Source organism: Lutjanus erythropterus, chromosome 3, assembly GCF_056507025.1.
Source record: "Lutjanus erythropterus isolate fLutEry1 chromosome 3, fLutEry1.hap2, whole genome shotgun sequence".
NCBI lineage: Eukaryota > Metazoa > Chordata > Actinopteri > Lutjaniformes > Lutjanidae > Lutjanus > Lutjanus erythropterus.
The window spans coordinates 21,084,219-21,108,549 of NC_139319.1; the positions used below are offsets into that span (position 1 = coordinate 21,084,219).

General features: G+C 41.0%; 1 protein-coding gene across 9 annotated transcripts in view; it reads right to left on the minus strand.

Annotated features, from left to right (window-relative positions):
- rbm47 (RNA binding motif protein 47) overlaps nucleotides 1-22,405 on the minus strand; it is a 48,152-nt gene extending 25,747 nt beyond the window's left edge. For 5 of the 9 annotated variants that reach the window (XM_084715366.1, XM_084715365.1, XM_084715364.1 and 2 more), the window contains exon 1: nucleotides 18,707-19,072. The gene's annotated coding sequence lies outside the window, so the exon portion shown is untranslated. Of the gene's footprint in view, nucleotides 1-18,706; nucleotides 19,073-19,388; nucleotides 19,548-22,241 lie in introns of those variants that run through there. The other 4 variants (XM_084715355.1, XM_084715356.1, XM_084715357.1 and 1 more) reach the window with 4 other exon arrangements.
- Nucleotides 22,406-24,331: the final 1,926 nt, after the last annotated feature.

A 24,331-nucleotide genomic window follows, 5' to 3' on the forward strand; every position in this document is an offset into this window, starting at 1 on the left:
AGACCAAGATGACTTTATTACCGGCACACTGTATCACACAAACACACTCTCTCACGCACACACACGTATCAAGTCAAGTGAAGACAGGTCTGTTTATATAGCCCAATATCTAAATATCACATACAGTGTCTCTCAAGCTTGCATCAACAATCCCAAACCAGTTCAAAAAGACAATGAGCAACCTCTTTGAAAACATAACGACAAAAAATAGGAAAATACCGCCAACAAAACACTGTAATAAAGCTGTAAGACACTATAAGAACATTTTTGTTTATTATAAAATGGATAGGTCCAACCCTTGGTCATGGTTGGCTGACCTGCATTCAAAGCCATTGTAAAATACTCCAAACAAACTGTTTCATCATGTAAAAATGTGTTTCATTGTGAATTCTGCTTTACTGGGTGGGCTAAGTGTGGATGAGTGGCTGAAAATTATGAACAGGACAGAGGAGGAAGATTTAAAAAAAAAAAAAAAAAAAAGAAAAGAGAAACACTGAAATTAATAAGAGTTGGTGTTGGAAAAGTCAAGAAATGAAGCCTGTATTGTCTGTTTGTTGATCTGGCTATCAATTTTAAAATTATTGTCAAAATGGAGCTAAACCAAGCTTTTCATCAGTTTAATGCCACTATCAAAAACAGGAAAGGTGAACGCCAGTTTCAGCAGTTATGCTGGCCTACGTGCAGGGCTTAACAGGCACATCAATGGTCCACTGGCAAAAAAAAACAAAGAAAGTAAAAAACAAAGATGTTGTTACCCCACCAACCCACCGAAGTTAACAAACTAAAGATCGATGGTAAGTTAATAATGAAACTTTAGGTTTTATTTGTAGCCTATTATGCTCACTTTTCACTGCTCATCGCTTATGTTGTCAGTTGCCAGCAGTATAATGTATTTTTTTGTTACACTCTGATAAAAACAGTCTCATTGGCAAGTGACAACATCTGGAAGACAGTGACATGCTTTCAACTGCATCTGGGTGTTGCTTGGCACCCGTTCTGCTAAATGTCGCTAAAAAACTATATTGCTTGTTTCCTCAAGTGTTTTTAGAGTTGTAGTTTTATGCCTAACAAAATCTCCTATTAACACATATATGATACGTTTACAGCTGTGTATTGCTGTATTGTCATTCTTTATCAGTTTATACACCAGCCTCCACTGCTGGGTGTCCACCCGCTGACAAACAAATACTAATACATCAATCTGCATACAGGTGCAGTATGTTAGATTGTCTAATAAATCATTAATTAAACACTAATATACTGCTGATTGTAGAGAGAGACCCTCCTCCTTAGGCAGCTAAATGTGCAACTGGGACTGGAAGACAAAAGAGGTCCATAATTTACAGGCTAATTATGTTGTATGGGTCAAGTATCAATATAAATACTTGCAGATTCATGCTGGATACAATGGAAGCAAACAAGACTATGGGGAATAAGGGAATGAGAATTTGGTATTTTAGAGGTAAGGAGGAATAAATTATACTGGGTATCTTTTGGGTATCTATGGGGTACAGTACAGTAGGCAACAAAACTTGGTTTCTGCAGAACCAATAAAGTGTTTTTGGAACGATATAATACAAAAACCGCAGTATTACAGTAATTTTGAAACCTAGGTGCAGGGACTGTTGAAAAAACATATAAAACATATTGGATACGTTCCCAAAAACGACGACAGTGGTCTCATCCAGGCATCAAGAAAGTCCAGTAAAAAAGGTTAGATATATTAGAATAATGAGAAACTTTATGGAGGATAACAAAGTACTCATAGGAGACTAAACAGTAAAATAGTGGCCCACTGCACAGGCAGTTTAGCCTGCCAGCATGTGATCTTTGAACTGATGACAGTGTAGGTGCTGTTGCTCATTGTGACTGATGAAATATCATCAGAACTATTCACCCTTTGCTCCTGGAAGTTTTTAGGGTTGAGGCTGCCCCACCCAACAGAAACGTCTATAGAGATAAAGCTGTTGGAGATTAACATTAAGATACGCATGATATTACTGTTGTCACGGGAAAAATATGGAAGATTGGTCCAAAAAAACTGGAGCACATGGACTAAGGCGACAAAAAATATTTTATTAAAGAGACAGTTCACCCCAAAATCCAAAATACATATTTTTCCTCTGGCCTGTAGTTCTATTTATCCATCTAGTTTTTTTAGTGTGAGTTGCAGAGTTTTGGAGATATCAGCTGCAGACATGTCTGCTTTCTCTCCAGTGTAATGGGACTAAATCAAACTCAGCTTGTAACGCTCAAAGTGCCAAAAAATACATTTGAAAAGCTCAGCACCTGTATCTCTTTCCAGAAATCATGACCCAGTTATTTGTGATAATCCACAGACCCGGTTGTGAGTAGTTTCATGTCAGAACTACTTTCTTTGTGCAGTAGAATCTACCGGAACTACTTTCTTTCTACGCACTGTCACCAGAGTCAAACTTCCAACGTCTTAAATCACTTCCTCTAATCAGCCACTGAGTGTCTGATTAGAGGAGGTGTCTGACCCTTGAGAGCATCGGACAGAGTCAGCTGAAGCATATTTAACCTCTTCCTACGTGATATTACTGACTTCTTCATACGATTTATTTAAAGATTATAACAAGGGAGAACAATCAAAACTTTATAGCACGATCAATAGCACAATAGTTCTTACCGCGTAAAGCATTAGAGACTTGCTATGTTTGATTCATCTACATCTGTTAAAATACCCAGTGGATATTCTCTTGTTAGCTGTTGATTTTTGTTTTCTGACACTGTTCCTACAGTTAAAACCAGTTGTCAGTATTTGACTCCTACAACAAAATTACACTGTAAATCCTGGGCTGGCATGTCAAAGTGTTACCAAATGAGACTTCTGTAATAAAGGCACTGAAGACAACAGAACGTGGTGAAGATGGCCATCAGCTCAGAGTTCATGGAGACAGAAATAGAGACATGTGGGAACTGGCCCGACAGGTCTGATATGAACTTGTACGTAACTGCAAGAAGCTGCACACAAACAGCTTTGCAACGGTCACTGAGACAGATGAGGGGGATGTTAAAGTCTGAGGAGGAGTCTGCTGTGTTTGTTTCTGCTGTCAGATTAACAGACGCACTCACATATATCAACATCGCCGTGCATGTTGGCAGATATATGTTACTTGTACTTTTGTCAGTACAAGTTTAATATAGTTGTATTTATGGTTTTCATTAGATCATTAAAATTTTGATGATGCTTAGTGTTCAAAGCTTTCAGTTAGGCTATAAGTCTACTTTCTGTTAGTGTCATCTTTAATGATAACATTTATTGTTTGACACACATACACTTCCTGGCCACTTTATTAGAAACACCTGTACCTGTACAGTCTAATAAAACACAACATGTTCTAACTTTATGCAGTTTATAATGTACAGTTTTTGGTAAAAACCTTACATGAGGTGAATATTCAACCATGTTTTTATTATTGTGGTGTTGCACTGGACCACATCATAATGAAACCTGTTTTTCACCCCCTCATGTTTGTAAAAGGTGTGAACAAAACACCTCTCAATATGACGCAGTCCAATCCAGCACCACCGCAAACTACAACCTCAGTAATGAACACATACTTTCACAGAATCAATTAATGTAGAAGTAGCACAAGGCTGAGTTGTTATATTGGACTGCATTTCGATTTAGATTATACAGGTATACCTAATAAAATGGTCACTGAGTGTATCGTCATCATAAAATATTCGTATAAGTTTGTGTGTGAAAACTGACCAAGTTATTGTTTTATAATGAGTCTTCCATTTCTTTTTTCTGTACTGATACAAATATCTAAAATACACTCACACAAGCACATAAACACACATTCACATGTGAATCATCTTTGTGTCAGTCTCCACTCAGAACCTTTAGCTAATAATTCTGTTGATGACTCAGATCTGTCACTAAAATTTTCTGCTTTAACTTAAATACAGTTGATGAAACGTGTGCTTTGTTACTAAAACTAATATTATGTTCTACACGGCGGTAAAATGTCAGATTTAAGCACTGAGTCAAACATTATATCATCGCTGGCTGGGCGCATTTCAACATCATGTTCAGAAACACTGACTGAAACAATGTCACCGCTGAGAGGTACTGTACTGTACCGAAAGTAAACGTCAGAGTCTTTACCAACCGTTAATGGAAACATAAACATTACAGAAATGTGAACGTCCTGAGATGCATGTCGGTCCTGCAGGGCATGTGAGACAAGTTAAGGCTTTGGCAAAACAAAGTGCCCGTTAATGCTTCCAGCAGGCAGCAGAAAGACACCGTCATCTGAGTCAGAAACACTTTAAATAACTGTGTCCTTGTGTTTATCTGTGGCTTCTGTCATCAGCCTTTTGTCTCCGTCTGCCTGCGTGTCTCTACCAACCTTTTAAAAGATTGCGTGAGTTTTAGTTTAAAGCATTCAAAATTATATGAACAATCCAACATGAGAGGATGAAGAAAGAGCGTTACCCTGACGGCAAAGAAAGAAAGTGATACAGGAGTTAATGCTGGTGATGTTTTCCACAGCTGGACGTGGCTGTTGGTAAGTAAATGGATGAAGTCTGATGCTAAACCAGGGTGACCATAATTCCAAACTCTGACCCTCAAGTGTACGGTATGTTCATGTGTGGCACACGTCTGCACTTATGCACACACAAAAGGCATTTTCATCATGATGGGGGAGAATTATTTCAGCGCTCAGCACACCGAGTGCACCATGAACACAGTATTTCTGTTGCCAGGTACTTTACGAAGGAAGGAGTACCTGCAAGGGCTCTTCAAAAAAAAGACAGACTTTCTCTTTGGCATGACAGTTAACCATCGGCATACTGACAGGTTCTGTCAGGAAAAGCCAGAATCGTCACAGCCTGTGACGCTCGCCTATGACTCAGAGGCTCGCAACAACCTTGAGAAAAGACACACTGATTAACTGACACTGAAATCAGTGTTGAATTCAGAGAATCCAGATTTTACATTGGATGAGATACTAATGAGAGGGACGGAACATGATAAACATCTACACAGAACAAGCAGAATATTAGAATTATTACTTTCATTGTGGGGACAAGTTGGTAGTGATTGTTAAGAAGTGGGACATTTTAATTTGTTTTAGAGAGATTTGTTGACACTCAAAAAAAAAAAACCTTAACCAGAACAATCCCTGTTGCTGAACTTGCAGCGTGTCTTCTAGACTGATTAGTAAACAGCTGTTAATGCTAATGTTGGCTATTTAGTGGCCTATAAAGGTAGTTAATTATATAATGTTACTGACAGTGTTAGTGTGTTCCTAAGTTAGCTGCTGAAAGAAAGAAATACCTGTGGGAGGGACTGAATTTTTATATTTCTTACAACATGGGTGAACAAACTTTATGGTAATTTTCTAAGTATAAATGTGACAGTTACGCAATTCTTACACACAACTCCCCAATGTCCCCATTTACTTCTGTCTCTCTTTCTCTTTCCATTTCACTTTTATTATTATAAATAAAACATTACAAAAATACTAATACTGCTGGCTAAAAATCCCTTTTGTTTATTGAAACAAAGACCCGTAATAAGACTAAAAGACAGCAACTAATACAACATTATATTGCAGACACAATATGAATATTTTCAATGGGTTGGTCTGCCAGTTGACGGAAAATTGTAACTAAAACCGAAACAAAATGCAAGATGAGCTCATTCATTTCCACAAAATAAAAACTGAAACTAAACCTGTGAATGTAACTTTAAAACTACAGTAACTAATTGAAATAAGAAGAAAGTGATTTAAATCTCAAATTCAAAACTAAATAAAAATGAATTAAGAAATATAATTATTAAAAGTTGACTCCCACTCAGTCATTAGCTAAATTTGTTCAGATTTGAATACATAGGGAATACCACTGGGAAGCTACGGAAAGAGAAATGGATCGATCCTGCTCATTCTGACATTTTTATGAGCTTTTTTTTTACAACCATCAAACTACACAATATTTTAGAGTCACTGTCAAACTGAAATAACTGTTTCAATTAATGTCCTTCTTAGGATACACATGCAGAAAGTTGAAATGTAAAGACTCAAAAACTGATCTTCAGCCTCCGCTGACCCTCATCAGCGTCCCAACAGAGGGAGCAAATACCACGGGGTGTCATACACCTAAACACACACACACACGTGTGTGTGTGTGAAGGTACAGGAGGATTTAAGCTGACAAACTTTTAAGGTATAAAAATGCAGTTTTGCCTAAACAATCCAAGAAACAGTAAGATTACACTTGTGCTAACAGGGAAAGTCTGTCCTGTTGTAACACTTCCTCATTCAAAGGGTCACCTCACATCCTGCAGCCACCGTCAACCAATCCCGGTGTCTTACTTATGATTAACAGTAATGACTCAGCACAAAAAGAGAGCCTTTCTACCCTCCCACACACACACACACACACACACACACACACACACACACACACACACACACACACACACACAGAGGATCCGACATTAGAGTCCTACATTTTTTTCTTCCATCCTGATGAAAGAAGTTTCCCCTTTTGCCTAGAATCTGATCAGCTGACACTCCAGTCATGTGGCGTGTCGCTAACCAATGGCAGCGCAGGAGCATTGTGTGTTTAGGTGCGACAATCACTGCCAAGGTCAAGGAGACAAGGAAGGAGAGACAGAGAGACGAAGAAAAGATCTGAAAGCACACTAAGGCACAATAGAAGAAGAAACAGTCATCCTTGTGACTTGTAACCACAATGAAGCCACTTATTATCTGACCAGTAACCTCTGTAACGTCAACATGTGTGACTGTCCTCTGTCCCAACTCTGGGAAACAACACAAACTATCATGTGATAGAGTGTAACCAACAGGAACACAAAACAGCATAAGAAGTTGAGTCTTCTTCTTCATTTTGGTAACATTTGGTCATACAGAGTCCGTTAAGACAAACTCAGCAATACAGAATGGTTGTGGATAAATCTACTGTTCAATTCACACTTCAACCACGAAATGTTAGTCGCTTAATTGCAAGTGAAAACAAACCTGAGCTGTTCATTTTAAGTGTTTAAATGTCAGCTTTATCTGCAGAACATTAGGTTTGAACCAACCAATTTCAACCAATATCAATCAACTTTTAGCGACAAAGAGCTAAAAATTAAATTCAAGACACAGACACTCTTCATTGTTCAAATTACAACACTTTCAAAATTACGTCCTTTCTGCCTATCCTGTTTCACTTTGTAATTTGTCACATTATGGAAGCTAAATACTATCGAAATGCAGTTTCATCTGTATTTTAATTTTCACTGGTGTAAAGGCGTTAGTTTGCTTTAAATAACGTGCGTGCCAAACTGTTGCCTACCAGCAGCATCTGAAACCAGCCTCTTTTCGTGGTCGGAGTCGGGTGGGTGCATCTAACCAATCTGTAACATCCCGAAAGTGACAAACCAGTGAGCGACCTACTTTACTCAGGTTGGTGGATTTCTCTTTTTTCATTCTTCACACAACTATTTCCGTCACTTTTTGTGAGTAGGCTCTGCAAATGTGTGCATGATTATTGGAATCATCGTGTTTTGCCCCTCTCTAGGAGGGCGGGCTTTACAGTTGTCTTCAGATGTGGTAAGATGACACTTTGTGTGACTTTTTGAGCACACCCTGACCTTTGTCACCAGCTACTTGATCAACAACTTACAACATGCCTAAATGTTAGGCGCATTATATCCTTTAAAATGAGCTTCTACTGCAAAGGTTGCATCCTACATGCAGTGTTCTGTGTGATAACTACTGAAAATGCATGAATGAATGTAGTCTTTGTACATAGCCATAGGGGTCGCTAGGGACATGTATACTTTTGGAAATGGCAGATTTTGTCCTTTTTAAAAGCATACAGTAAAATGTTAAAAATGTTAGAACTAGCTTTCACCAAGAACTGTTAACTAACAAATGAGAACACTTTGACACAATAGGACAACATACAATGATGAGTCATCATTGGTTGACCTCCTGTTGGTAAAGTGTGCAGCATCCAAGTTTGCCTTAACATCTAGAGGTTGATTTTTTATCTTTAACTAACATTGTTAATATTCTTTCGTTTATTTCTGTTTTGTCATTTTTTAGACCATTGGTACTGGATACTGGACAGTCGTACAGTGGAGCTCTCAGTGTTAGATTGATTAACATGTTGTTGCAGCTGTGGATGTGATGGATGACTGTTATTTGTGCTGTCGCTGTTGTTTTAAGTTGAGTATTTTCATGTTGTCCCAGCTCTCTTCTTGATCACAGTCTGGCTGGCCTGGCTGGATGACCGTCTCAAGTTCTATCTTATAAGAGTTATATTTCATCATCCGACTAATGTTTGCTGGGATGTAGCTTTAGCCTCAGCCTTTTAGCATTAACATTATATTAACCAACCAAAAATAACTTTACATATATCACACTTTTCAGCTGAATCGAGGGGTTTAAGCATTAGCATTAGCTCACATTAGCTAGTTATACTTACAAAATCTGCTAGCAAGAATCATCATTTTGCAAAATCTAGCTAGAAATGAGCTTTTGTTTACTTCTCTGTAGAGCTGATGCCCTACTGTTTAAACAATTACGACAACAATTATAATCACTTCCAATTACCATGTTAAATCTGCCTCACTGTAAAGCTTGACAGGCACAGCAACAGTGACTAAGACGGCGGAGCTTATTGAAGGGTCAGTTGCCCTCTGTGAACCCATACCCCATTACATTGCCTAAAATTGCATAGCGTAACGGACTGAGTGATGTGATGTTAACTGTATGTGTTATGTTCAGCTACAGTCAAAAGTTTTGTTATGGCTCCTATGACAGTGATTTGTGTGACCTGTGATTGGCAGAGGCTCGATAGGGAGGGTTGTTGTTATTCCTGCTATTCATGTGTATGAGTGTGTGGTAAACTGATGAGCGGGAGTTGTTGAAGGAACTAAAAATGCAGAGAACACCTTGTAAAAGCGGACAGGTTTTTTATTTTGGCGTTGGCTACAGCCCACAGTAGCCTGTGTTAAAGTTCAAGAGTTCACGTCTCGTAGCCTCATTGCTAAGGGACACTACATTATGCTGAAAAATGTTCATGTGAGCACGTCCCCAACTCTTTTCAGCAGAAAAGGACGCCCTTACATGAAGCATCTAATTATTAAAAGGCAGCTTGAACACTCAGTGTACAACATCTGTAATTACAGGTGACAGATTAAAAAGACCAGTAATGTATTGACTAGTAATTGGAACGTCGCCTCACCTACAACCATGTACATCTACTGGCAATCTTAAACCTGCAATTTTCCCCATCCCTCATTTCCTGGAAAGATGAATTGTTCTGTAGCACACACACACACATGCACAGACCAGGAAAGTGAGAAGGGAAAGTAAAACAGGCCGATAAGAGGCTGAGTGAAAAGGTGGAGGAATTCAGTGTCGGCCAACTCCAGCTAACGCCCCCCTAAATACAGATCTCTGAACACACAATAGGCAAACAGTTTCACTCACACCGTGCCGAAACACGGGTTTAATGACGAGAAAAAAAAAATCATCCTGAGAAACTGAAGCTCTGCGTAATCAACCTGTTCACCTGCTCTCACACTGAACGACTGGCTGAGACAAAAAGGAGGGAGTGTGAGAAGGTAAAGTAAGGACAGACGAGAGAAAGAGAGAGGGATGGACTGAGTGTCTGTACATGCATGTGTGTGAGTGTGTGCGTGTCGCCGCAGTATGGCCACTTTGTGTCAGTTTTGTGAATGGGTTCACAGAGTCAGTCTCAGCCCATGGAACATTCCATTCTGGCAGGACGGAGGGGGGGGCAGAGTAGGCATGCACGTGTGTGTGTGTGTGTGTGTGTGTGTGTGTGTGTGTGTGTGTGTGTGTGTGTGTGTTCACGTGTGTGTTTGGGGTTGGATCTTATCACGAGATGCAGTGTAGCACCGGTAGTTTCTGTCCCCCAAACCCACTCACTTCCACACAGCCCTCAACACCACTTGCATTTGCTTGCCTTCACTGCCAGAATCAAATCACCCACTGCACACACACACACACACACACACACACACACACACACACACACACACACACACACACACACACACACACACACACACGAACAGAGACACACACATATTAACACACACCTTGCCTCTTGGCCTGCTGTCCAGACAACTAGCCCATTGTGTGTAGCAGCAGGTATGCAGAGAAGAGCCTGTTTGAGAACAGGCAATTGGATGCTCTGTGCTAAAGGACAGGTTCACAGTTTTTCAAGTATATTTTAAAACAGCACTAACATAGTGGCGTGTTCCATTTGAACTGGGAAGTCGGAATTTCAGAGTTCCTGTTCCCAAATTGGAAAGTCAGAGGAACCTCACCAGCCCCGACCTTAGAATCCAAGATGGCTGCTCCGAGCATCTATAGTAGTGAAAGCTGTTTGTTAGCGCTTCTATCTATTGTGTCTCATTAAATCAGTCGTATACAAACTACTGTTGCCATGTCCTTTTTGAGCAAAACACTAGATAACTGGCTAGCTAATCTACATCATTGGTTAGCTACATCTGATGGCTAATATTAGCACACACTAAGTAGTAGCTAATCTAAATCAATCAGTAGCTAGCTAGATAGATAGCATTTTGCAACGGACTCTCTTGAACGGGCTTGACCCTGGAGAGGTGGAAGGTTGGGTGGATCCACGTGGCGCAGGGCAGCTTGAGTCTGACAGACTGACAGCCGTTGATGACCTTCTCAATCACAAGTGGCCCAATGAACTTAGGAGCCAGCTTCTTGGACTCCACCCTCAGGGTAAGGTCCCAGGTCGAGAGCCACACCCTCTGGCTCACCAGGTAAGTGGGAGCCCGGGAACGATGGCGGTTGGCGGCCGTTGAGTAACTGGCCTGGGTCCAGGTCTGGTGGCAACTGCGGATGAAGACCTCAACGGATGGACAGGAAGCTTCCTTCTCCAGAGCTGGGAACAGCGGCGGCTGGAAGCCATAGGTGCACACACGTGCTGCAGACCTAGTTCAGTGGTCTCCTTGGCCGACGGAATTGTGGTGAATCCACCCGACAGTGGCAGACCGGTAACAAAGTCCAATGAAATATGGGACCAGGGCTGATGTGGCACAGGCAGAGTTTGCAGGTAACCAGCAGGTGCCTGGCGGGAGGATTTGTGTTGACAGCAGATCAGGCAGGCGTTGACAAACTCTCGTGTGTCTTCCTCCAAGGTGGGCCACCAGAACTGTCGCTGCAGGACCTCTTTGGTGTACTGAATGCCTGGATGGTAAGTGAGCCGGGAGCCATGGGCCCATTGCAGGACATCAAACCTCAAGCCCTGAGGAACAAACAGGTGGCCATGGCGACAGGAACTGGGACCAGGCTGATTCTCCAAGGAGGCTTTTACCCGCCTTTCCACCTCCCAGGTGAGAGAGGCCACCAGACGGGGAGCAGGGAGGATGGTGTCAGGGTCAGGGGCGGTGTCTTCTCCTCACATGAACTGGAGAGACAGGGCGTTGGGCTTGACATTGTGGGAGCCTGGCTGAGAGGAGAGGGAGAAGTTGAACCTGGTGAAGAACAATGACCACCAGGCTTGACGGGAGTTCAGTCTCTTAGCCGAACAGATGTACTCCAGGTTTTTGTGGTCTGTCCAAACCAGGAAGGGCAATTTTGTCCCCTCTAACCAGTGGCGCCACTCCTCCAACACCAGCTTCACTGCCAACAGTTCTCGGTTCCCAATGTCATAAATTCTCTCCGCCGGAGACAGACATTGGAAGAAGAAAGCGCAGGGGTGCAGTTTCTGGTCCTCAGCTGAACGTTGAGAGAGGACGGCTTCAACCCCCACATCAGAGGCATCCACTACCACTATGAATTGCCTTTTGGAGTCGGGGACCAGGAGAATGGGAGCTGACATGAACCGGGCCTTGAGGTTCTGGAATGCCCCCTCACCCACATTGGACCAACGGAAGGGTATCTTGGAGGAGGTGAGAGTGGTGAGTGGAGCTGTACCCCCGCATGAACCTTCAATAGAAGTTTGCAAACGCCAGGAACCGTTGCAGCTGTTTCCGGGAATGGGGGATGGGCCAGGAGGTGACAGCAGAGACCTTGGTGGGGTCCATCTCCATGCTTCCTTGACCAACAATGTACTCCACGAATGAGACGGAGGTAGCATGGAACTCACACTTCTCAGTCTTAACAAACAGAGAGTTCTCCAGCAAGCACACAGTTAGCATAGCACTGTTGTTTAGTACTAATTACAGCAGTACAGGGGGCGCCCAAATCAAATTCTACTTACGGCCCCATAAAGGGTTTAGGGACAAAAATACCTTCACCTCTCCTATAAATTAAATCTATATATACATATAGCACCAGGACTTAAGCTAGGGTCAATTGTTCCTCCTGTCCGTAGAAGAGGAGGAGGAGGAGGAGGAGGAGATCCCCTCCTAAACCAATTAAAGTGCCCAGGTTCTATTAAAGTTTGGAATTACATTATGAAGGGATTAATTACAACAATAAATTAATGTTTCTAATGTAGGCTACATATTAGCACTTGAGTAGGCTATTGTTTGAAGACAGACTTTAAAAAAATGCATTCTCAACCCAGCTGAAAGAGGAGGAAGAAGAAAACTAGCAGTGAAATGAAGCATAATAACAGCATTAGCGTACAAGCAGGTTGAAGGACAGAGGAGGGAAGGAGGGAGGCGAGCGAGATAGGAGGAGAGAGGATGAAGGGTTCAGCGGTGTCACTGCACAGGGGGTTGGAAGGGTTACGCAGGGGTTAGAGGTTGAACGGCTGAAAGCGGGGGTGTCGGGAGAAGAGGAGAGGAGGAGGAGGAGTGTTGATGCAGCCTTCACAGTGAGTGGATGTCACCTGTTTACACACTCAACAGCGTGCGACAGTCCCGCCACGTTTCTCAGAAGAGAGAGAAGAGAGACAGTTGCACAACGTCTTGTCTCATCGGCTCACTCTAATTACAAAAACATCACGTTTTCCCACTTAGCCCCAGTGCTATCAATCCAATGTAGACAGTTTTAGTTTAATTTGTCCAGGTTTTGAAATAACTGCTTCCTCAACAGTATAATGGAGATGAACAGGATTCTGTTTGTGTTGGTCACAGCATTAAAAAGTGACATTTATGTGACACTCTCCCTGTTAGCCTGGAAAATCAATGAGAACATTATTAACTGGAACTGCTTTCAACTGAAGTAACAGACCCCTTGACAACACATTTACAGAGAAGTCTGTGTCTAAGAAAGTACAGTGAGATACTACTAATTTATTTTCCCAATTATCCTACATGGCAGTTACAGTGGTCGTGTGGATGGATGGATGGATGTTAAAAACACAGGGCTTTGATGTGATTTAGGCAACAGTTAAAGGGATAGTTCACCCAAAAATTAAAATTCAGGGTTAGGGTTAGGGTTAGGGGGTTAGGGTTACTTGAAAGTCATTATTAACGCCATGTTTTTATGCTAAATGTTCACTGCAGATCCTCAGCTTAGAGCCACGTTCACTGTCTGAACTGGGTGTGGGTGGTGTGAGCAGCATGGAAGCATTTTATTTATTATTTATTTATTTTGCGGTTGTTTTTTACATATGAAAACTGGTCACCATTCCCTTACATTGCTTAGGAGATTCTGTAACACTGTTCTGTGAAACTCCAGCAGACTTTTGTGGACTAAAAAACTAAACCTGACCTTCAGTCATGATGAGGTTAAGGTTTTTGGGTGAATATCTTTAAGGTGAGTGAAAAGTGTGTGGTTGGTTGTTCACATGTTAATACACTTAAAGTAAAAATATGTCTAGGACTTCAAACGATTTCTGACTTTTTCAGTAATAAATTAAACCATAAACTGATCCTAATTCTAGTGTTGTGAGTGTCTAACCGTAACCATAAAAAAGTTTAATCATACTTTAGTTGCTTTGAGTCAACATTGTACTATTGGAGAAAATCTAATTAAGTATATTAAATTCGTCAGTGAACATTTAGCACAAATTCAATCTAAACATTTTTTGTGACTTGCCAGTGAATTAACAAGAGAGGTCATATATCCATCAAAACACATTTGCTTATTTACTCTTATATAGGACTTAACATTATTTCTAATAGACAGGATTGTGTCTGTCCAAAGTGATGTGGACATTGATTCTAGAAAGAAATACTGCAGCTGAATTCCTAAGTGCAATTTTTGTACAAAATTCTTGAGGTCAAAATCTCAAGATATATCAAAATCCCCACAAATGACTGTCCTCGCCAGAAAGTTAACAGCATTGGTCGTCTTCTTAAAGATGACCTGTGCATGCATTCACCAAATGAGGACCTCTTGCGGTCTTGTGGTGTGAGAATAATGACCGTAGAAGTAGTATGACGTTGTTACACAGACTCAAAACCTCTAATAGACGAAGTTGGGGTCAGTGGTTTGGTCAACAAAGCGTGTGACTCTGACACAGGAGACTGATGTTTACATCTCGTTTCCTAAGGACAGTCAGTGCTTTTATTATCACAGCCATTCCCAATACCAAGTAGTTTTTTTCACCCAAAACTTCAATATAAAAGTGGCCTATTAGACATCAGTAATATAAATCATTTTTGTAGGGGTCTTTTTTAATAGTCATGAAGGACTTGTTAACCAGTTCAACCAAAACAGCATGGCTTGCCCATGCACATAGAGATGAGACAGACAAGGAAAACAACACCATCTGTCATTTTAGCAAAAGTCAAAAATTTTAAGTTAAAGTGACAAAACTTGAAATACAGGAAAGCAAAGGAGGAAACTGCCAACGGCACCACCAAGGGGTGCCTGATACAATTACTGTCCGCCTTATTGGCCCCTCTTTACCAGTCACATGACGACGACAAAGAGCCACAAAATCTGCAGAGAGAAGATGTCAGGGTGGTCGAATGAATCAACAAATTAGGGGAACCTGCCCTTTAAAGAGCCAGTGTGTATGTAGGATTTAGTGGGATCAAGCACTGAGCTTCCAGATTAGAAGAAAATCGTTTCAGTCATTTTCAAACAAAAATGTCAAACATTTGCTGGTTTTGGTTTCTTATATGTGAGAATTTGCTGATTTTCTTTGTCATTTATGACAGTAAATGAAGAGTCTTTGAGTTGTGGACGGTCTGTTGGACACAAGAAGCAATTTGAAGATGTCACTTTAGGTTCTGGGACATTGTGATGAGCATTTGTCACAATTTCTGACATTTTAAAGACTAAACAATTAATTGATTCATGGTGAATATAATCGACAGATTAGTCGATAATGGAAATAATAAAGTTAGTTGCAGCCTTGGCAGAAACATGGTGGTGCAACATTGTGGCCTCCAGGGAAGAGGACCTGCTCCCTCTGTAGATGTTCATTTTAAGGAAATGAAAGCACAGCAATTCTTACTTTCAGGTGATTCTACACTGACGAAAACATACTTATGAATATTATATTCTATTTTTGCCGTAATCTGCTGACAGATACCTGTAAATCATCACATTAGACCTTTACTTTTAATTGAATTTTTATCTTCACTGCCTGAGCAAGAGCCCCAAACTCAAAATGTCTTTCAATCCAGAGTATCTGCTGGTCCGAGCCTCATTTTGCCTCTTAGTTCTTGCATTTGTGAACAAACTAAGCATATTAAAAATATTTTTCACTACATGTCGCTTCCTTCCTTTAGTTCTACCTGAACGTGCTACCCTAAATTTTCACCTGTTTCAACTTCCCCCTCGTCTCCTGCTGTTCAGTGTTTGGCCCGATCAGAGGGGAGCTACACAGGGAGATGGAGGTGGAGGGAGGGGGTGATAGAGGGGAAGAATGTGGCCATTGTACTTTCCAGGTATGTGTGTTTGTGACAAACAGAAAGAGAGGGGCAGAGAGGAGAGAGAGGCTGATCAGATCTGGTTACAGGTGTTTCATAAACAACACAATAGCGCTAACAGGTTCCCCTCTCCTGCACTCTGTCAGCTGCATGAGTCTCTTTACTCTGCAGCTTTACATTTCTGCCTCGCTGTGACTGGATTAGGTTTATGGCTTTGTCACACACACACACACACACGCACACACACTCTACCACTGGACTGAATCTGTGCTTCCCCATTATGAGCATGAGCTGATCATGTGACAGTCATGTGACACATACCATGCGTTTGTGTGTATATATTCGATGCAGTTAAAGCTGTTTCTCTTCCTTATGCTTGAGGTTTGCAGAATAATAATCTCAGTTTCCTGCTCTTAAAAACCTGCTGAACCTTTGTCAAATACAAAAGATATCTTTTTTTGATTTGTCTTCCTGTTGCCCTCCGTTTTGCCAGTGTTGTCTGTCTTCCTGAAACCAGAGCAGACCCAAACACGATACCATTAAGGTCACACTAGTAAAAAAAAAAAACAACCCGTCTAGATATAAATTCCTGTCTTGGATAACTGTTTGTCCCTTTTTGCTATCGTGGAATGTGATACAGTAGGGTGAGAGATAAGTATCATTCTGAAAAATGGTTCACCTCTTGAACCCTCTTTTGCAATCAGCCACTGTCTGACAGACAGACGTGCAGATCCATTTGAATAAACTACTGTTTCATACTAACCAGCTAACTGGTATATATTTTTAGTTTTGTTTTTGCATGAGGCAGTTTGAAGAAAGCTGTGTGTCATCACTTCATCAGGTCTGACCAGCACTTCAACACTCACACACCTTACACACACGCCTTAAACCTACGTGGAAGTATTTACAGTATTCACAAGGAAGCCGGTCACCTGTTGTGATGGAGGAAACACACACACACACACACACACACACACACACACACGTCTAACATGTCTTCTCCATCTCCACAGGTTAGTGCCAGGAAACAGAAAGGTAGTACAGGAAAAACCACTTATACTGATCATGGTTACACATTGTGAAAAAGAAATAATGTTCTAACTTAAAAATGTTAGTGGCCAGGCTGCATTAAATTTTTAAGATGGCTTAAGACAATTTGAGGTAAGTTTGTAATGATTCAAAAGGATGATTTTTTACACTGCAGTGATCAACTGTTTATTTCATCAGAATGTTATTTTCACTCAATGAAAGACTTGGTCTCCTTGAGGCTAATGACAAAGAAACAAGCCCACAAGATGCAGCAGTGAAGCTACAGTATTACAGTGTAAATACAATATATAATATTAAATTAGTTCAATACGCATCAGAGAAATTTGATTTTTTCAGTAATTTGAAAAGTGAGGCCTGAACTGTTTGTAAATAGTGAGGCTAATTCTAAAAATCTATTCATTATTAATCTGCATGCGACATAAAGAAAAATAAAACAAAATCGGTTACAACAGTCTGCCTTTAGTGATTAATTTGACCCAGGCAGATATGATCCCTAAAAGAGGTTTCCACTGTAAATGAAACTAAAACTTTTGTCTCACAGTTTATTATCTCCAAGCTATTGTCGACTAAAACTAGATACTCTGCAGTTTATATGCTAATTATTACACATTTATTTTTTTGTATGATCATGTTCTATTTCCCATCAGCTTTTTTAGTTTTACCATCCTTTTGTATAAATTTGCTCATTGATTTTTTTTTTTACCATAAATCACATACTATTCTTGGAATAGATCAGAAATTTAAGATCTTATCAAAACACATCAGAATATAATGCATCTGTCCCCAAACTCCAGTTAAGGAAATTACATCTTTGTAAACTTGATTGGTAACGCTTAAATGGTTTATGATGAAGTTATTAATTAGGTTGTAATCAGGTTATAAATCATAAATAATTATCATCAGTCACCAGCCAAACGCGAGTAAAATCTGAAAGTGTTTGGTAGATTTCAGACACACAATGATGATGTGATATTGAGTAGATACTGCCAAAGCTTTTGTGTATAAATCTGTCAGTTTCATGTGTTACTTTGATATGCAAAATAAAAATATTTTGACTATAAAGTTGGGCTCACTATTTAGCAAGCAACAGGCCACTGACCCCCATTTTACCTAATGTGTTTACAACCTAATTAATAACCTAATTATAAACCATTTATAAATAATTTATAAGGATTGTCTTATTGTAAAGTGGTGCCATTCATTCTTACAGTCTCATTGTAAACTGGAGTCTGGGTTGATTGTTGAGGCAGAGAGATGGCTGCTCTCTGAAAGATCAACTGCGCTCTTACACACACACACACACACACACACACACACACACACACAAATACTGTAACTGTACACAAATGCACAGTATATGATACACTGAATATGCACAAACATGTGCACTCACACATGTATATGCTCACACAACTAAATCTCATTTGTACAACAACAGGACACCCAAGGCTAACTGGCGCCCTGCTCAACCAGTTTCTGAAATCAGACACACGCTCACACACACACACACACACACACACACACAACAACTCAACAAGACAGCGACTGATCACACACACACACACACACTCACACATTCCCACACAAATAAACATCCAGTCCCCGTCCCATAACCTTGCAGTGAAGGTTATAGCTGTCAGCTGGGTCAGCGTGAACACTGGACCAGCTGAAGAAATGTCCTTCCAGATACCCACTGTGTGTGTGTGTATCAGAGTGTGTGTGTAGTCCTCCAGGTGAGTAAACACACACACACACACACACACACACACACACACACGTCCCTTAACTCTAGCCTCTCAGCAGATTTGTTCAGATTAAAGTGACAATCAGAGAGAAAGCACAGAAAAAGAACCACATGATGAGTTTCCAACCGACCTGTAGGATGATGGGACGTGTAGTCACTGTGTCGCAGCTGGTCAAGTTCTTCTTCTACCACCGTTCAAAAGCAACGATCCGGTTTGTCACTTTCTCATCTTCCCTTCCTCTTCCTCTCCTCCTTTGGCGCTGTCTGTCAGGTTCTCTCCGGCCTCCGTCCTGTCTTCAATGACAGGTCCCCCAGAACACAATCAGAAGAGACACATCTAACACACACACACACACACTGACAGAGAGAGACAGAGAGGACAAGTCAGAGTTTCTGTTCTCCTTTTGGTGTTTTTTTGGATTCTGACTCAGATCCTCTCTGTTTGTCCTCTCCTCTGCTCCAGTCACGACAGCGCTTGTAGACGCAACAGCAGGAGAGGAGGGAGGGAGAGAGCGCACAAGGTCTCAAAGTGGAGGAGAGGGAAGAAGGTGGTGCAGTTGAAGGAAAGAGGGAGGGAGAAGGCAGAGATGGAGGGAGGAATGGCAGTGGTAATTAGTGAGTCTGTACCTGACTCTCACTGACATAAGCCCCACATTCCTCAGAAGCGAGGGGGGGGGGGGGGGGGGGGGGGAGGGAGGGAGGGAGGGAGGAGGAGAAGAAAAGAGAGGAAAAAGTTCTGATCACACCACCACCACCAACGCTAATGACCCCAGAGAATACCCTCTCCACTCAAAAACAAACAGTCTCCCTTACAGCACACCATCGTCGCTCCAGTCAAGGTTGCAGGATGTTGAGTGAAGGTGCTGCTGCCTCCAAATACCTCCTCACAAGTGTTTAGTCTTCTCCTCTGTCTCTTTTCTCGGTCTCCGTCCGTCTCTGTCTCTCTCTCTCTACTTTTTCTATGTGTGTATGGTGTACACACCGCCTGCTCCTGAAACTCACCAAACCAGAATCTGACTGCCCAGATCTCCAACACACCTCCCTCCCTCCTCACCCTCCCTCCCGCCTATCATTCCGGATGGGAAATGCTATCCTCCTGTGGCCCTTGCCGATCTGTGCGCGTGTGTGAGAGAGAGAGAGAGTGCGCGCGCGCGCGCGTGTGTGTGTGTGTGTGTGTGTGTGTGTGTGTGTGTGTGTGTGTGTGTGTGTGTGCAAACAGCCCGAGACCTGAATCATTTCAGCTACAGCAGCATTCCTCTAACAGGAGTTTTCCTGCACACCTAGTTCACAAACCTCACACACCACATGATCACTCATATCCACCACATGCTTATTACTGATGAGCGCTGCACACACACGGGCCGACCTTTCTGCTCATTCACAAATATATCCGCCGCTGATGTCACTATGACACGCTGTCTTTATGTTGCAGTGTTCACTCCCTTTACGTAGGTACAGTAGATCCTGCTGTAATGACAGCTCTCTGTATAATAACAACTCACTCACACCTCTTGTGTTTAACTGTCAGCATGAAGATGAAACAGTGGAAGTGTGAGACTTTAAAGGTACACTTCACACCAAAATATATATTTTCCTCTACTCATCCATTTCTGCCTTCTATCTGCCTTCTCTCAAAGGTTATGGAACCAGATGGCACTCGGCTTGTGGTGCCCAAAGTGCCAAAAAATACATTGGAAAAATTTTAGCGGGGGTGATTTTTGTCATTTTATTTTGTTAATTTAATGGTCTGCATGAGTGACAGATGCTGGTTTATGATGCACTCATTAGCACAGTACACACCCACCGAACTAAAGGACACTGAGAGGAAAACAGCCTGCAGAGCCAGTAAAATTTTCACATCTAAATCAGTGAATTATTGATTTACTTCAATCAAAGCAGTTGGAGCAGTGAAAAGACTAACCAATACAGTCTTAGTGAGTTGTAGTTTGTTTAGTTTGAATGAAGTGTGGCATTTAATTAAAGCTTGTTTTATGTAAGTAAGTTCAATAAAACAGAAACTTGAATTCAGAAGGTAGTCGGTTGTATTTTCCTTTTAATAAACAATATAGCTGAGATTATTTCCTTTCTTGACATTTTGTTTATTTATTGTATATAGGTATAGTAAAGTAGCAAACCTGCAGCTTAGAAACATCACTGGTTGCTGGCTGGACAGTGTTCAGTTGGAAAATATTACCATGTTGGCCAACCCTAGTGTCTTTTCAAAAATCATCATCCGGTTACACAAGATGGTCCACAGAGAGCAGTTTCATGTAGGAACTATTTTGTTTCCACCTAACTACACCCACCAACCATTTCTCTGTGCTAGCTAGCATGGCGGTGCTAATGTTACAGCTCAGCCGAGCAGGATGTCAATAGTGTTTACATACGTCGCTGTCAAAACTACAAGCCTCTCCTACTCATCATGAGAAGATGCATGCTTCCTTCTGCACGATAATACAGTTGATGGACACTAAAAAGAAAATAGCTCTCACAAGAAACTGCTCACAATAAGGTCTGTGAATTATCTTGAGTAACCACGTCATGATTTCTGGAAAGCGACATTGCTAGGTTTTAGTTTTAGTTGGCACCATAAGCACTAGTCTGGTAAACTATTCATTAATATTTATTAATGTACAGCACCGGTTAACTGTTGCCCCTAAGATGTTGCCATTAGCCGAGGCTGCAGGCCCCCCTCCCAACCCCCTGATGCTGTCAGCAGCAAAGTGGGCCAGATGACATCTTGTTAAACCATCACAGTTTGGCAAAATAAGTATGTAGGCTGTGTCACAAAAAAACTGGCCACTTCACTGGAGCAATGTGTTAACACGTTCAGCACAGGCATGTGGACGTTAACCTGCGAGGAGGGCAGGCTGCTGCTTGCCCTGCTAATGTTAGCCACGCTGTGTGGCAGCTAACAATAGACTCTGTGATCCCGTGAGTGAGTTGCTGTCATATTTTGTAGGATAATATGCAATGTCCATGACGCATGGTGCAAAGTGTCACACATTCCAGCAGTATTTAAAAATACAGTTCAATTATTGAAGAATGGAATTAACTGCTTGAAATGGCTCTAAATACACATTCAATTTTGACTGTTTTCTTAGATTTACACTAGTCGACTAGTCAAAAGTTCAATTTCCGTTTAATTGAGAGGAAAACAGTCCCCACAAACATCACAAGAGTTGCTGTTGAGTTTTTCAAATGAAATTTGGCACTTTGAGCGCCACAAGCCTGGTGCCATCTAGTTCCCTTATATTCAAGAGAAGGCAGGCATCTCTATAGCCAGTATCTGTAGAACTCGACAACTCACACCAAAATTATCTAGATGGATAAGTACCTCTACAAGTAAGAGGAAAAACATATATTTTTAATTTTCTGGGGAACTGTCCCTTTAAATGTCTAGCTTCTCACATTTATCAGGAAGGTTGCTGCTCTAAACCTGAACTGAAAGTAAAACAGTGAAGATGCATATTTTTACAGTGGTTCAACATGAGCTTCTTACTCTAATCCTTCATATTTCTCTCCCCATCCACTCTTTATTCTCCTGAATTTTTACTTGTTTGATCATGTAGAGCTGTTTCAACACTCCAGACCTCCTCCTCATTCAATCTTGTGTGTGTTTGTGAGTGTATGTGTTTTTGTGTGTGTGTGTGTGTGTGTGCCTACCTGGAATCCTTGCACTTCCTTCTTCCTGGTCTCAGGTGCGTGCAGTCTGAGCACAAGGTCTTTCTGACGACCAGTTGTCAAGGAAACACACGGGGAAAGAAAAAGAGAGCTGACTGTAGTGAGCAGTAACATCCGTGGTCAGCCAACTGACAGACTGAGGACAGAAGAGAGAAGTGAGGAAGCTGGATTTCTGTTTAGAGTAACAACACACACACGCACACACTCACACACACACACACACACACACATGCATACATTCAGATAAAGTCCACACACACACACACACACAGTAGGGAACTTTCGAGTGTGTGTGTGTGTGTGTGTATAGGAAACTGAGATTGAGTCAGACGTGCTCACACAGAGAAATAACGTTTCAACACAGCGGCTGAACTCGGGCTGGGAGGAGGTCGGGGCCGTTGGACGTGTTGCTCAATACATTTCACTTTAATGCTTACTTAACAGAACTCACAGGCCTCAAATAAACTGTGCAAATACAGAAGCTTATATTTTACCGAGTGAAGTTAGAATATCTGCGCTGTTACAGACAATCTTCAGTAATCTGTGGAAAAAGTTTCACTGATTACATTTCTGACAGATGGAAACAGTGACGGGATCTATTGGTGTTTAGTCAGATAAATCCTATTTACAATATCTAGTGTTAAGTTATTTTTCCGTAAATCACATTTACTCCGTGTTACTGCTGACAAACACCGCCAACTGTGTTTTTCACCATATACAGTTCCTGGTTTCCAATAGTTTTCTTACAGCATGAAAATCCACTTGCAGAGACTTGCAGTTGGGTAATCCATCACAGTAGGACTTCTTTACACTAAGTTACATTATTGCTGCATGTTTGTACAGTGCAAGCTTTTGAAAGTCTTCTGCAGAAACTATGATATTAACACTGACAGTATGATAAGTTTGATGGGAGCTGAATGGAAGCATCTCAGTGACTATGACATCCAAAAACACCAAACAGCAGTGATGGAAGAAGTTCTCTGACCTTTTATTTATTTTTAGTAAAAGTAGCAAGACCACAGTTTAGACATACTCCTGCATTCAGAATTGTGTTTAAAGCTGCAGTGGGTAATATTATTTCATTATAATCTTACTTGAAATTACTCATCTTGACAGTTGCATGTCACTGACAATATTTAATAGATGGGTCCCTTTAGTGTTTTTTTAAAAAAAGTGGACCAGATCAGAATCAAACAGCTAGCTAGGGTTAACTAGCACATATCCTCACATAGCCAGACCTCTCTGCACAGTGCTCAACGACAGAGAAACACATTCTGCTATATGTGAAGAAAAAACCTGCCTTGTTTGCATTTCTTTAAACCAATCACAATAAGTTACTTTCCACCGCTGATTACAAGCAGTCCAAACTATATGGTCCTTTAACATGTAGTCTTTCAATAAAAACATTCAGTAGTAATGTAAGATGTTTGCTGGCATATCTTTAGTCTGTATTAATGTATAAAGCTACAGTATACTGTAGCCTTATACTGTAGCCACAGTGTTTTATGCGTATTTTATAGGAGATTACGTTGCATTGTTAAAAGCACAAGAGCAAGCAATGGAGCAAGACTAGATTTCATGTGGATATTGTTCATGCAATCAGTAAAGTCGTTCTGAAACAGTCATACATACAGATTATCTTAATTATTTAATTATACTGTTTCCTGCTGAAACAACATGTTGGATCATGGAATAATGCAGGGAAGGATCATTCACAAACCAGAGGTTTATTGGCTGCAGAGAGATAAAAGTTACTTTATTTGACAGGAGGGGCAAAGATTGCTCAAAACATTTATGATTGTTTTATTGGTTTAAGTTTTATATACCTCCTGACACAATATGAGGTCACCAAAAAAGATAAGGAGGTCATTTTAAAAGGAGATTTTTTTTACATTAAAACATTGGTTTTGGTTATTTCCAATGCCTTTTAGGTATGTAATTAAATTAGCGTAGCTTGAAATCATATATGTTGCATTTGTAAACAAGACTGACCTAGAGGAACAGTCTGGTTTATTACAACTACAACAAGTTTTTGTAGTTAAGGCCATTGTTTGTGTTGATGATGATGACAC